General features: G+C 37.5%; 1 long non-coding RNA gene across 1 annotated transcript; it reads right to left on the reverse strand.

Annotated features, from left to right (window-relative positions):
- Nucleotides 1-11663: 11663 nt before the first annotated feature.
- LOC121968282 lies at nucleotides 11664-12883 on the reverse strand. Its single transcript, XR_006108043.1, has 3 exons — nucleotides 12243-12883; nucleotides 11970-12149; nucleotides 11664-11723 (listed from the first exon to the last, which is right to left on the reverse strand). It is a non-coding gene; the product is annotated as an uncharacterized LOC121968282 (long non-coding RNA).
- Between the last annotated feature and the right edge of the window lie 474 nt (nucleotides 12884-13357).

Consider the following 13357-nt stretch of genomic DNA (forward strand, 5'->3'; position numbering starts at 1 on the left):
TATTGGAATGTTATTTTAATTTGTATTTTCTACCAAATATACTCTCCTTTGCTCACCCACCAAAAAAAAATTGGTCGAGCATCTCCACTAAAAAATTATAATTGGCATTTTAACACATGATATTTTACTGGTAGATCCTTTGGTTACAAAATTGTTATTGTCATTTTAACTTGAATATGCATATTGATCGTCAAGTATCTCATAGAGCATTTGCTATATGTTTTAATGTACTTCATTCATCAGGAAATGAATGTTGAAAGAGATTATATATATATATTTATCAACATAAGTTTTTTTTACCAAAGTTACACCCTTTTATTTGCTTAGTTGAACACACTCTCTCTCTCTCAAAAGAGAGAATTAAGACTCAAGAGGGAAATCTTATTCTCACATGTGTGTTACAAGGTTCTAAGGGAGATAAGGGGGAGAACCATCACATGACAATAAGTGCTAAGGTATGGAGTGCCACAATAGTGCACATTGTAAAGCTACATGGCAATAAAGTTGTGGGAATCAAGGGAGAAGATCACGAGGACAACACATGAGCATTAGAGGGGGAAGGGGTTAAGGTGTGTTTGCCAGCGAAAATAATCTTTGCTCTTACTATGATCCCAGCCAGATCACAAAATTGATTAGTAGTGGCCAGCCGAAAAATACAAGTAAAAGCACGCACATATCGCACACAGTGACATGGGTGATTTAGTGTGGTTCGGCATCTCCTAAGTCTCTAATTTGCCTATCATCTTTTAGATGAATTACTCTTAGAATCTGCTATCTTTCTCTTTTTCAATATGGTGTATTTTGCTGGGCTGATTAACTCCAAGATTAGTCGGTTCAAACAAAATTAGATATTTTGATTATTAAAAAAAGAATAATTCACTTTGTGCTGATGAAAACTCCTAGGGTTAGGACACAATAGTTCGAGGTGGGATCGACTTCTTAGATAATGAAGGTTCAAATTTCATCCATGACATATTACATTTGGAGAATTTAAAAAATTTATGACATTAGGATTAATCGAACTAAGAACTGAATATCTGAATTATATATATAAAAAATTAGTGGTAGAGAGACTTTATAAATTTGTCAATGGTACAAGATATATGCGGTAGAGAATAATAAAGTATACAATAGAATATATGTGGTGCTTCTCGTCTAGCGGTCACTCAAATGTCCTATACCACTCTTCTTTGATTTTTCATGGACCTTGAGTGATTTAGTACTCCATGTGTGTCATATTAGACATACAAATCATACACAACAGTAAGATTTAACTTGAATCTTTTTTAAACATCAAAATATGTGGTTACACTTGGCTACTCAGGGATTAAAAGTTCCAACAATACTCTCTAAGAGCATCTCCAATAGAAGCTTTGTCCAAGGTTTATAAAATTAAAAAAACTTCAACAAAAAAGTTTTTATGATGATGTAGGTGAGGTTTGAGATTTTTAGTTTAAGAGCAAGTTTAAATTTTAAAATTTATTTATTTATTTCTTATGAAAGCGGGGCTAATAATTAATAATAAGTTAAGATTACATGTTGGATCTTTCAAAAGAATTATAAAATAAATTATTTTATAAAATATTTAATTATAATATTTTATTTCATGAATGGTCGGTAATAATTAAAGTTATATTATTTTTTCTTTTAAAATAAATATATTTGAGATAAGTTAAAAAATATAACGAAGGATCATGAAAAAATTGTATGAAGATTTTTTTATTTATTATGGAGAGAATAATAAATATTTATATTTTTATTATGACATATTAAAAATTATAAAAAAATTATTGAAAAATTTAATCATTAAAAATATCTTAAATTCAGCCGTTCAATGTTCTAACAATACCCTGTACCCCAGAACACCATTGAGTTCCTGCAACATCCAAGACCTGATAAGGTCATGCTAGGTGAGTGTCCATCATTGCTAGTGACTTTTTCCTGCTAATGATTACAAATCAATCCAATACAAGTGCTTCTAGATGCTCTCCGGAAGGAATTAACCTCTTTAAAACTCAAACACACGCTAAAGAAAAAAAATCAAATCGTAAGTGTGAATACTATTTCAATAAAACTTTGCTTTTGCTTGAAAAGCTCCTTGGTGTTGCCTTTAGAATATTACGATCAACATATGAATTAAAAAAAAAATTGATCAGATTTTTATGGACTAATAAGGAATGCAATAAGCTAAAGATATAATAAATAAAATGCAAAATCAAAGGCAAGTCGTGGCTAAGTTCTAAGACGAAAATTAGTTTAAACATGCAAATGTTTGCCTTCACCTCAAGTTTGTTTGAATGCGAAAGTTCACAAAACTCGAATAAGAAATTCAAAGAGAAGGGAAGTTTGGGAAACACTAACACAGAGGGAAATAAATAACTGAACACAGCAATTCAATTGTGATGATGCCTTTCAAATAATTGCATCTAACTTTCTAGTTGGATCCGACACAAAACTGCCACTCCAAATCTAACCTAAATCTTGCTGGGTCCATGGAATCTTGTACCTTAGATTATATTAGATCAGATTGTGCCGTCACATCCGTGGCAATTTACACAAACATACCCTTTATTCTAGATTTTACAGTATTGCAATCTGCTCTTGAATGCTAAGAGTCAAATTTAACTGTATTTAAACTTTTTTATAGCTCAATTTTTCTTATTTTTAACCTATTATGAATACTTTTAAATAGTAAAAATTCGTAAATTATATATGATGGTAAGTTGGGGATATGACTATCATGTTGATTAGATATAGACTCTGCTCCATTTTGCAATATAAGAAATGTCATTGTCGAGACAGGGAGTGAGTCATCGACATTGGTCCTCCGACACTCATGTCAGTCATCGGAAAGAGGAAAAAGATGATGCAACAGTAGACACAGGCGTGAATCATGAATAATGCGCACTTCTGTCGGTGTATGAACCATCTTTATATAGTGTCTTGGTGTGCGACGTGCGCACTTCTCTCAAGACATGGGCACGTTCTCCAACTGGTCGTGAGTACGTTCTTCAATTTGTCCTATGAAAGGATATGTTGGGGAAGTGTTTCTGACACCATATCTTAACAGAGCATGCATATCCCTAATAAGACAGTAGAAATTTTCGTCATACTATCTCCCAGAAGGATATTGAGAGATACGACAATGATCCCGCTGTTCTGCCGAGCGAGGTAGCTGTTCGGCTAGGACTCTTCTGCTCAATCAACCTCGACTGTTCTTCCTTGTGGTGACTAGGTATAGTAGCTTATCTCCTTCCGCTCGGACAAGCGCTTCAATGACCTTAGCATTCTGTCGATCTACAGTGAGCGTCTGGCGATCTTGCCCTATTATTCCGAGCTGGACGGGGGTCGGCTCGGATAAGCTTCTTGCCGATCGAACACTATCTGCATCGATCGGTCATTGTAGTCGACCTCCGCTCGACCACTATAAGTGAGTCATTTGACATCCTAGCGTTGACCATATTGACTTTGACCTCCACGTCAATTGTTATTCTGTCCTTTGACCTGCACTTAGTAGACCCTTTTATCATCGCATTAATATATATTTTAATGAAAACTTAAGAATAAATTTATAATTAAATTTAAGTATAAATTATGAACATTAAGAAATAAAGTTTTTTAGTAATAAGTTTTTTTTTGTTGGGTATATTCTTTTATCACTGAATTGAATGAACATAAACTAATTTTATCGAGCCGTACTCCCCTAGCAACAAGAGGCAATAAAATCATTTAGATTAACTTGTTAATTCCTTTTAAATTGGAATTGTAGAAATAGTTGAAATAGTTGCTGTAACTTGATTAATTTACTGATCTTGGGTTGAATTTTGATGTGTCAGTTAATTTTTCAGATGCATTGAATTTTTTTTTTGTTTGTTTGTTTGTTTGACTATTTATTGTTTCTGTGTTAAAGAAGCTTAATTTGAATTGATTTAGGTACGGAACACGTGCTTTAGAGTTTATGACATAGATATCTTTTATTTCTCTTTCTTTAATGTATATTTTAAAATACCTCTCACGTTTCTAAATTACCAATTTAACCTCCAAAGTTTGTTTTTTTTTTAAAATAAAAATATCCTCTTTTGTCTGCCCAAACCTTCTTTGTCATCTCCCGAGCATCCAAACGCCCAAAGAAAAGGGGTAAAAGTGAAATAACCTCTTAGGGTAGAGAGAAAAGGAAGATTTTTTTTTTTTTTTTTTTTTTTGCCCCCACATAAAAAGGAAGAAAGAGACTAGGAAGTCGGGTATCAAAAATCGCTTCTAATTTTTTCTTGCTAAATAAGTAGTTGCTAAATAAGTAGAGAGAAAATAAGAAGTATGTAAAAATATAGATCTGTTATATTAACGGTCTTTTAGTGTCGATTTTATGAATATGGAGGGAGGTACATGTAGGTATATAGGCGTCAGGTGCATGGTGGGGTAAACTCCAGGTCGTCAGTTCCTGAGAATCGACTCCTAGTCATTACGTCAGTGATGTCATGCGTCCACCGCCTGTGCTACGCCCTGAGGACAAAAATTTTTAATGTAAAAAATTATCGTTGGAGATGCTCTTAGAAATAAACCAAAGCATCATACTTATTTTTCCTGAGTAGTCGAAGAGAAATATATATACATTCATACGAACCTCTTCAATGGGAGCTTTGGTACAATGATAAAATTGTTATTGTGTGACCTAAAAGTTATGAATTTAAATCTCGAAAATAACTTATTACAAACCAAGTTAAGATTGAATGACCCTTCTCCTGGACTCTACATTGGAGGGAATGTGCATCAGGTTGTCCTTAAACCTTCTTATTTTTTGGGTCTTGCACTTTAGTTGTCTAGTTGTTCCCTTCTTCCTCTTTGAGCAAACATCCTTTATCTCTTTTTATACCAAAACTCTCAAATGTTACGATCAAATCTAATCATTTTTCCACTTTCACATTGATTTTTTTTTTTATCATCAAACTTCATATTTTTTTTTATCAAGCAACTTTTGTCTTTCTCCTAAATCAAAGCTTTCAAACACAACTATTTAATTTGATTACTATTTCATTGGAGTTTGTTCAACATTGCTAAGCTATCTTTTTCTTCTCGTAGTTAGGTTACCAATAGTTGGTCAATAACTTTCTAGCAAAACTAAAAACCGCCATAACGAAGAAGCATCGGACGACTTATATTTTTAAGGTAAAATATCAATTGAATCTTAATCAATTTTTTTGAAATATTTATCTTATTTTTTGTTCAACATTCTTAGTCTCTAATATTTTTAACTATTCCTACATTTCCATTGACCTATATATACTTTTACATTGCTAACACATTCTTTTATTACGAAGGGGAACAATTAGACTTTACAAATAATTATTGGGTTGATTGAGTAGTTTTGACGATAATTATGAAATTATTAAAAGAAATACAAAATGTAGATGATTTCCATATAGTTTCAATAGTGAAAGCTTTCAACTTTGAGTTCGAGAACTATTATTATCTATTTTTTCTTGATTGAAGATGGTTCAATCATGATTAGTTATAGTCTCACAATACCTAAAGCTTGTTTTGTTTGCAAACAATCATGGAGAAAGAGCAAAGAGTGAAATTTTAATGAATTCGAAGAGGAATAATATACTTCTTCATGAAACTATTTGAAAAAAAATAAAGTAAATGCAATTTGGACACGATGGTAATTAAAATCAATGTATAGCATAAACTATAAAGGATTATGGCGATTATAGCTTGTTATTTGTTTGATAAAAAAATTGTTACGATAATTTGTGAGGTAGAAAATGACTTAGTGGCTTTTTACCAACAATTTTGAGACAATGTAGTTGGTAGTTTTGAAATATTTTGGTTCTTTTGTCACTTTTATTATTGCGATCTTTTGATCATTAGCTAGCCATTATATTTAGTAGTTATTGATGGTGCATGGTGTATCAGAATTAAATCTAAGTTTTGATGTTCTCAAAAGGTTCAAGTATTGTTGTGATCTAACAAGTTAACTGAGTGTGCAGGATGTTTTCTCAACCGGGAAAGTCTTAGCAGATCGTGGAAGCCAGGCAGAAAGCCCAAGTGGGTCGAGAGGACCCGACACTTGGTAGGAAAGCTCGATAGGTCTGGAGGATAGAAGATCGAGAAGAAGTCTTAGTGAGTTGATCCGATGTTGAGCGGCAAAATCCATATATGTCTGGAGGACCAATGTTTGGTAAGTATGTTGAGATAAACAACTAGAGAGGAGCGACAGTGAGGTCGTGTTCTGGAAAAGAACAACCCTAGGTCACTGATCCAACTGAAGAAACTTAGAAAGTTTCTAATTTGAAATCAAGATAGTTTAACTATCAAATTCTATTCATACATTATAGTGTGCTAATTTTGTTTTGTAGGCATAATTTTCTTAACTCTATTTTACAAATTCGACCTGATCGATGATACGAACCCCACCAACAAATATGATGGAACCCCGAGACAACGATGAATAAAACCCCAAGAACTATAAGACAAGAGTGTAAGTCTTGACCCGTAACCAAGAACTGGCATGAACCAAGCCTACGAAGGAAAAGAAAATGTCATACTAAGGGTGATAAGTTTTGATGGGTTGAACACCACGAGAGTAAACTTGATAAGTTCAGAAGTACTTTCAAGAACTAAGAGAGCACACAAATCTCACCAAAACTAAGTTGCTTCATATTAAGATGTCTCTCCCTTATATAATGGGAGTGAACAAGGAAGAGTATAAATTAAATGCATGCATAATTAGAGTCTCAATATCCATGCATCATGAAAGCTATCTAGGAACCCAAAACAAAATAAATACATACACAATTAGAGTCCCAAGTCACATGCCTCATGAAAGCTATCTAGGAACCTAAAATAAAATAATTGCATGCACAATTAGAGTCCTAAATCACATGTCTCATGTAAGCAATCTAAAATACTTAAGTCTTTATGCATGAACGAGTTTCCATGCTTATTAGCGTGCTTCCATTAAGTGCGACCAAGTCATGGATGGATATGCCCGATTATGTGGATTAGGTCAGGACTAGCAGTTGGGATTATCTTGGTCTCTCCTTGCTCATAGTCAGCTCAATATTCTTTGATTAGCCCATTTAACACTTCCTTGAAACGCTTTGCCCGAAGTCTTGTAATTGGGTCTTCCGGAAGTGACAAATGATCTCTCGTAGCTTCAGCCCTTGGGCATACATTATCACATGCATCAAACGGGGACAAATCAGCAACATTAAAAGTAGAATGTACACCATACTCACCTGGTAGTTCAAGTTTGTAGGCATTATCATTGATGCGCTCCAATACTTGAAATGGGTCATCCCCTTGAGGTAGAAGTTTAGAACGACGTTTGTCTGGAAATTGCTCCTTCCGGAGGTGCAACCAAACCCATTCTCTCGGTTGAAATACAATTTTCTTAAGCCCCTTATTAGCTTATTGCATGTATTGCTGGGTTCTTTTCTTAATATTTAGTTATACTTGTTCATGAATCTTCTTTAGGAATTCGGCCTTCTTCTTACCATCTAAGTTTATATGCTCACTTACAGCCAAAGGAATCAAATCTAATGGAGAAAATTGAGTTGCAAAATGTATGCTCCTATTGTAAGCAAATTCAACATGAGATAGACAATCTTCCCATATTCTTAAATTCTTGTTAATGACCGCATAGAGTAAAAAGAACAAAGTTTGATTGACCACTTCAGTTTGCCCATTAGTTTGGGGGTGATAAGTAGTAGAAAATAACAATTTAGTTCCTAATTTTCCCCACAAAGTCTTCCAAAAATAACTTAAAAACTTTGCATCCCTATTTGAGACAATGGTCCTAGGCATGTCATGCAGCCTAATAACCTCTTTAAAAATAATTCAGCTATATGCGATGCATCATCAGTTTTATGACATGAAATGAAATGTGCCATTTTGGAAAACCTATCTACTACGACAAAAATTGAATCTCTCCCCCTCTTGGTCTAGGGTAATCTCAAAACAAAGTCCATTGAAACATCAGTCCAAGGTTTACTAGGTATAGGCAAAGGAGTATACAAGCCATGAGATTTCAATTTAGATTTAGCCTGTTTGCAAGTGATGCACTTCTCACAAATTCTCTCCGCATCACGTTTCATATGAGGCCAAAAGAAATGATCCTGTAAACCCCTAAAGTCTTAGTAACACCAAAATGACCCATCAAACCACCACCATGGGCTTCCCTAGTAAACAATTCACGCAATGAACACATAGGCACACAAAATCTATTTTCATGAAATAAAAACTCATCATGCCTATAGAACTTACCAAATGCAACCTTGTCGCATGCTTTGAACACATCAGAAAAATCAGCATCATTAGTATATAAATCCTTGATATATTCAAATCCAAGTAATTTCGTATCTAAAATGGAAAGTAAAGTTTCCCTTTGAGATAATGCATCAGTAACCACGTTCTCTTTTCCTTGTATTTGATCACATAAGGAAAAGTCTCAATGAATTCCACCCATTTAGCATGACATTGATTTAACTTATGTTGGCTCCTCAAATGCTTTAGAGATTGATGATCTATGTGAATCACGAATTCTTTCGGCCATAGGTAATGCTGCTATGTCTCTAATGCTCTCACCAATACGTACATCTCCTTGTCATATGTGGGATAGTTGAGAGTGGCTCCACTCAACTTCTCACTGAAGTAAACAATGGGTCTCGTCTCTAGCATAAGCACAACACATATACCAACACCAGAAGCATCACATTTAATTTCAAAGGTTTTAGAAACATCTGGAAGGATTAGTAAAGGAGCAAAATTTAGCTTTTCTTTTAAAGTGTTGAATGCCTTCTCTTGCTCCTCTCCCCACTTGAATGACTCATTTTTTTTGATGACTTTAGTAAGAGTGTTGGTACCCTAAGGTGGTTTTGATGTGATCAACCAAGTCAGGTTAGGTCCTGTTGATTTTTAACCCTGTGTCTAAGTGTGCAGGAACTTAGGAGCACAGGAAGTCGAGCAAAAGACGCAACTAGCGAGAAGGACGGTATGGGAGAGAACCGAGGGGCTCGGTGCGTTCGAGGGACAAGATGTTGCGGAAGAGTACGTGGGTGGATGAGTAGGGTGCATGCAGTGTTTTTGAGGGACGAGAAGCCGGAGCAGAAGGTTACTCAAGGAGACGAGCAAAAGATGCAACCAGTGAGAAGGACGACATGGGAAAGAGCTAACGAGCTCAGTGTGTCCGAGGGATCAGGCGTTGCGGAAGAGTACGCTGGCAAACATGAAGGAAGCATGCAGCGATTCCGAGGGACGATAAGCCAGAAGCGGAAGGTTGCTCGAGAATGTCGGAAGTTGGGTTTGGGTGAGCCTTATTCTGGATGGTTGTGATCACCCAAGCGAGTGGAACCGGAGCTGAAAACCAAGACCGAAAGTCAACAAAATGTTAACTTTTTGGTCTGGGGCACCCCGACCCAGTCTGGGGTGCCCCGACCCAGTTTGGGCGCTCGAACTAGTCCCTTCCGAGTGCCCGGAACCATTCAGGGCACCCGGACCGTTGTGTTTATCCGGAACGCGTCAAACGCGATCCATTGCAACGGGAATAGAGTTTTATCCCTCTCCAAGCGCTTGGAACCCTTCCAGGCACTTCGACCAGGGTTATAAATACAACCCTGGTCCCAGAAGCTATATAAGGACTCGAGAAACACTTGTAATTGATTCTAGCTTTGTTATTGTGAGCCATCAACGTTGTAAGAGGCTTCTCCGCCTAATGGAGAATTTGATAATGAGCTTCAACTGTCTTGGATTAACAACCTCTCCGGTTGTAACCAAGTAAATCGTTTGAGCCACTTCTTTCTTTTAGTCTCTTATTTATTATATGCAAGTGTTAGTTTAATTTAGCTATAAAAGATCGAGAAAGGATGTTTGAATTTTACAGGGCTATTTACCCCCTCTAGTCGGCCGCCCAAGGGTCTTAACAAGTGGTATCAGAGTCAGGATGCCTTAGAAGGACTAACCGCCGACTGAAGCAAGCAAGAAATAGCTGGAGCTAGCATCTACCCACTAACGTTCGAGGGTGAGTTCATGTTTTGGAAGGGACGAATGGAGGTATTTCTCAAAATAGATTTTAATATTTTATTAATAATAAAATATGGTTATGAAGCACCAAAGAACACGAATAGAGAAGAAATTAAAAAACACCTCTGGACCAAAAAGTAGCGTGACAATTTTACGTCAAATGGTGTCACGCCTCAGAGGAGTCCCTGTCCGAAAAAATTTCGGCAGCATCTCCCCTGTACGGCGGACAATCTGAAACTTTCTACATCTCCATATACCTCAGCCACATGCAGCTGGAATAATAACAGAAATAAAATACAACACACAGACATTCCACGCAATTTAATAAGCAATGATAAGAAGACTCAAAATTCACCCTACTCAACTACACTCATAAAACACAAATCCGACGATAAGATCAATTTACCTCTTCTGCCGTCTAGGCAGGCATGTAGTAAAAGCAAAACCAAACCAAATCCATCGACATCACAAAATCCATACCATATCCATACCATCAAACAAAAACAAATTTAGCATAGTCTATATAAGAAAACCAAAAGACCAATAATATCCTTAAGGTCTGCAGGGACTAGCAACTGGAACTCTCTCCTGACAGCATCAACCTGAAAAATAACAACAATGGAGGCGGGGTGAGTCCAACACTCAGCAGGTACAACTGATATACAAAGTAGGGAAATAACACCTAACACTAATCATGCGTACAGTCTCCTAATATAAGAAAGATAAAAAAATGCATCTGAAGTAAACAGGAGAGAAACTGTACTAACCAGGACCTGGGTATAAGGACAAACAGTCCGAGTGATATGGAAATCCTGTATACATGTCAAACATAGGTATCCAAACAATATGCAGCATATAAATGCAGCAAACACAAACACAAGCAATAAATGCATCATGCATATGATGCTAATGATGCATCCTGGTCACCCCTGACGCCAGTCAACCATCTCACACACAATAGTGAGGCCGAGTGGGTAGGGCTGTGACAACCGTGCACTCTGTCGTCACTACTCCTGATGAGTGACCGAGTGGACGGGATGCTGTCGGAGTACACCTATCCTTCTACCCCAAATCATAAATGGGGGAGCGCAATGCTCTCAACTCCCGTTACACGATGACGGGGAGGAATCCCTGCAGGCTAACACGTTACATCATGCTACCCATGAGCAGACCAACGTAGCCAAATAAAGTCCCTGCTGCAACACACACTGTCTGAATCGACCACTAACCCATGAGTGGTGGTGTGTGCAGATCCATGTAACTGGTGATGTGCTCAACAATAATGGAGCGAACTATCGCACAACATGCAATCATGCAAATGGTGCATGACACTAACCACAAAATATCCTGAGCTAAACCATGTATATATATAGAAAGTGCACCATAAGTCAATGAATCAAAACAACGGTACACAAATCAGATAAGGCATACAATCTAGGTCCTGAACATGGTGAAGCATGGTATACCACTACCCCTACCAGCATGTATAAATAGGTAAAGTATACATGAGATGCAAACCAAGCAATCAATCAAGCATGTAACAAGTTTTGGGTAGTGATTAACCGAAACAGAATGAGGAACATAATTAATACAATTTGTTAAATTCACTACTATATATATCAAACGACATAAAGTCAAAAGTACCCGCCTCCAAATCGAAAAGTCCAAACCAGTAGTCGAGATACTCGTCTCGTGTCAAAGTCCTGTGTCACCAATATATACACATTTTATTTAGCTACAACTCAAATAAATAGCTAAATAAAATCCTTAAGAACAATTTAGGGAAAAACTCTAAACCATAAACCTCAACCTTCCTAAATTAAATCCAACGATTAACTAGGGTTAATTGCCTTAACCCTAATCATAACATTAGATTAAAAATCTAAAGCTAATCCAATCTACATAAACCTAATTCATCAACAATACAAATCAATTACCTTACTTCTTACCTTATTCTCAGCTACTGTTGATGCTGGATCAAAACGGGTGTTGCTATCGGAACCAAGATCACCTTCACAGATCCTCACTGGATCGGATCAAGATTGGAATCAAGCCGGAAGGTTACTGATCAAGCACAAACCTCCTAGGCTCTGCCTGATAACTCAAAAACACCTCCACAGAATAACAACCTGTTGAATTCCATTATACTGTTCGGCTCAAGATGGGATCAAAAGTGGACAACACAATATCAAGCAACAACCTCACTAACATCCTAATCTTACCTCAATCGGGATAGTTGCTGCCGAAACCCAGAAAGCCACCAAACAACACCTCCCTATCGAAATCCACCCTATCAGCCGCAAGAAGATGACCAAGATCTGAACAGGGAATACAACAACCAATTGTATCCGACACCTCCCTCCTTCCAATCGCTGTCCACCGGAGGGAGAGAGATGAAATCAGCGACTGTGCTAGGGCACAAGTCGAGAAAAATCCAAAGAAAAGGAGGGTCAGCCACTGCGCTAGGGCACAACAAGGACAGCAACACCCCTGCTCCGGCGTCGGCCCATAGCAGATGTCGGCGGTGTTTGGGTGCCGGCGAGGAGAAGATGTCAGTGTCGGGGAGCGGCACACAGTGGCGTCGGCGCGCAACAAATCAGAAGAGGGCGAAGGCTTAACTGATAGTGGCTCGAGCGTCGCCGGTGCTTGGGCTGTGAACCGGCGTCAGTTGCAGCACAAAGGGAAGAAGGGATCGGGAAGGTGGCTCGACAGGCGGGGCGCTGGATCGGTGTCGGCGCGCAGAGGAGAAGAGAAGCGGCGCCAGTTGGTGGAGCAGTTAGGGCAGGCTTGGCGTCGGGGATGGCTCGGAGAGGAAATGCTAGGGCACGCGTGAGGGGGAGAAGGAAACGACGAGGGAGAGGAGAAGAAGTAAATAAAAGAAAAGAAAAAGAAAAAGAAAATGATTTAAATAAAATAAACATTTCCTCGTTAAAACGTGGTAGTCTAAACAGGCTTTCCCGGAACCCCGTTTTATCCCCGTAAACTCGTCCATACGAGCTCCGAAAAATTCCCGAAAAATTCCGGAAAATTCCCTTATCAATATTTTCCTATTTTCGGTATTTTACAAATGGTAAGGCTGAATTTCATCTTTTAAGCATACTATCGGTTGAAGATCTCGACAAAATCAGTGACTACTAAAGTGCAAAAGAACTTTGAGAAAAGTTCTTGAAGCTACATGAAGAACCAAAAGAAGCCGAATCTAATTCCTCGATGGACACCAAGCATCATCAGAAGAATCTGAAACCGAGGAAATCGTCGGAACGACTCTAATAGTTGAGTGCCTATCAGAAGACGAAGCAAGCTCATCCTTAATGAACAATGAAAACATCGATGAAGG

Source organism: Zingiber officinale, chromosome 3B (genome assembly GCF_018446385.1).
Source record: "Zingiber officinale cultivar Zhangliang chromosome 3B, Zo_v1.1, whole genome shotgun sequence".
Lineage (NCBI taxonomy): Eukaryota > Viridiplantae > Streptophyta > Magnoliopsida > Zingiberales > Zingiberaceae > Zingiber > Zingiber officinale.